The sequence below is a fragment of the Melospiza melodia genome, chromosome 4, assembly GCF_035770615.1.
Source record: "Melospiza melodia melodia isolate bMelMel2 chromosome 4, bMelMel2.pri, whole genome shotgun sequence".
Taxonomy (NCBI): Eukaryota; Metazoa; Chordata; class Aves; order Passeriformes; family Passerellidae; genus Melospiza; species Melospiza melodia.
The window spans coordinates 35,407,236-35,410,035 of NC_086197.1; positions in this window are offsets into that span (position 1 = coordinate 35,407,236).

Genomic DNA, 2,800 nt, shown 5'->3' on the forward strand with positions numbered 1-2,800 from the left:
CAGAAGCGGGGCAGCTTACTTTTGTTTGCCAGAGAAATAGGCCTAGGTTTTTGTCTGGGGGCCTGTGGCTAGGAGTGGCCGGCTGGCTCCTTAGAATCCACGATACGCAGGATGGTTCCCAGACCCAAGGTGGCACCAGTGCCAAGTCGGGCTGGTTTGATAGTACCAAGTGGCTCCTGCAATCTGCCATCCAGAAGCGGTGCAGTTGAGTTTTGTTTGCCAGAGAAAAGGGCCGTGGGTTGTGTTTGGGGGCATATGGCTGGGAGTGGTCGGCTGTCTCATTAAAAAGATCGATACGCAGGATGGTTCCCAGACCCAAGGTGGCACCAGTGCCAAGTCGGGCTGTTTTTATAGTACCAAGTGCGTCCTGCAATTTGCCATCCAGAAGAGGGGCAGTGGAGTTTTGTTTGCCAGAGAATAGCGCCGTTGTTTGTGTTTGGGGGCTTGTGGCTGGGAGTGGCCGACTGGCGCCTTAGAATCTGTGTTACGCAGCATGGTTCCCAGACCAGAGGTGGCACCAGTGCCAAGTTGGGCTGGTTTGATAGTACCAAGTGGCTCCTGCAATCTGCCATCCAGAAGTGGGGCAGCTTACTTTTGTTTGCCAGGGAAACGGGCCGAGGTTTGTGACTGGGGACCTATGGCTGGGAGTGACCGGCTGGCTCCTGAAAAGCTACGATAGGCAGGATGGTGACCAGACCCATGGTGGCACCAGTGCCAAGTTGGGCTGGTTTGATAGTACCAAGTGGCTCCTGCAATCTGCCATCAAAAAGTTGTCAGGCGAGTTTTGTTTTCCAGGGAAAAGCGCCGTTGTTTGTATTTGGGGGCCTGTGGCTGGGAGTGGCCGGCTGGCTCCTTTGAACCCACAATACGCAGGATGGTTCCCAGACCCAAGGTGGCACCAGTGCCAAGTCTGGCTGGTTTGATACTACCAAGTGCGTCCTGCAATCTGCCATCCAGAAGCGGGGCAGCTTACTTTTGTTTGCCAGGGAAACGGGCCGTGGGTTTTGTTTGGGGGCCTATGGCTGAGAGTGGCCGGCTGGCTCCTGAAAATCCACGCTAGGCAGCATGGTTCCCAGATGCAAGGTGGCACCAGTGCCAAGTCGGGCTGGTTTGATGGTGCAAAGTGGCTCCTGCAATCTGCCATCCAGAAGCGGGGTAGCTGATTTTTGTTTGCCAGAGAAAAATTCCGTGGATTGTTTTTGGGGGCATATTGCTGGGAGTGGCCGGCTGGCTCCTTAAAATGCTCGATACGCATGATGGTTCCCAGGCCCAAGGTGTCACCACTACCAAGTCGGCCTGCGGTTTTAGTATCAAGTTCATCCTGCAATTTGCCATCCAGAAGAGGGGCAGTTGAGTTTTGTTTGCCAGAGAAACGGGCCGAGGTTTCTGTTTGGGGACATATGGCTGAGAGTGGCCGGCTGGCCCCTGAATATCCACGATACACAGCATGGTTCCCAGATCCAAGGTGGCACCAGTGCCAAGTTGGGCTGGTTTGATAGTACCAAGTGTCTCCTGCAATCTGCCATCCAGAAGCGGGGCAGCTTACTTTTGTTTGCCAGAGAAATAGGCCTAGGTTTTTGTCTGGGGGCCTGTGGCTAGGAGTGGCCGGCTGGCTCCTAAGAATCCACGATACGCAGGATGTTTCCCAGACCCAAGGTGGCACCAGTGCCAAGTCGGGCTGGTTTGATAGTACCAAGTGGCTCCTGCAAACTCCATCAAAAAGTTGGCAGGCGTGTTTTGTTTTCCAGGGAACAGCGCCGTTGATTTTGTTTGGGGGCCTGTGGCTGGGAGTGGCCGGCTGGCTCCTTAGAATCCACGATACGCAGGATGGTTCCCAGACCCAAGGTGGCACCAGTGCCAAGTCGGGCTGGTTTGATTACACCAAGTGGCTCCTGCAATCTGCCATCCAGAAGTGAGGCAGCTAAGTTTTGTTTGCCAGAAAAAAGGGCCGTGGTTTTTGTTGGGGGCCTGTGGCTGGGAGTGGCCGGCTGGCTCCTTAGAATCCACCATACGCAGGATGGTTCCCAGACCCAAGGTGGCACCAGTGCCAAGTCGGGCTGGTTTGATAGTCCCAAGTGGCTCCTGCAAACTGCCATCCAGAAGCGGGGCAGCTGAGTTTTGTTTGCCAGGGAAATGGGCCGTTGTTTGTGTTTGGGGGCCTGTGGCTGGGAGTGTTCGGCTGGTTCCTGAATATGTACGATACGCAGGATTTTTCCCAGACCCAAGGTGGCACCAGTGCCAAGTCGGGCTGGTTTGATGGTGCAAAGTGGCTCCTGCAATCTGCCATCCAGACGCGGGGCAGCGGATTTTTGTTTCCATGAGAAATGGTCCGTGGTTTGTTTTTGGGGGTATATGGCTGGGCCTGGCCGGCTGGCTCCTTAAAAAGCTCGATATGCAGGATGGTTCCCTGACACAAGGTGGCACCAGTGCCACGTCGGGCGGTTTTCGTAGTACAAAGTGCGTCCTAAAATTTGCCATCCAGAAGAGGGGCAGTTGAGTTTTGTTTGCCAGAGAAAAGGTCCGTGGTTTGTTTTTGGGGGCATATGGCTGAGAGTGGCTGGCTGGCCCCTGAAAATCCACGATACACAGGATGGTTCCCAGATCCAAGGTGGCACCTGTGCCAAGTCGGGCTGATTTGATAGTACTAAGTAGCTCCTGCAATCTGCCATCCAGAAGCGGGGCAGCTTACTTTTGTTTGCCAGGGAAACGGGCCGAGGTTTGTGTTTGGGGGCCTATGGCTGAGAGTGACCGGCTGGCTCCTGAAAAGCTACAATAGGCAGGATGGTGACCAGACCCATGG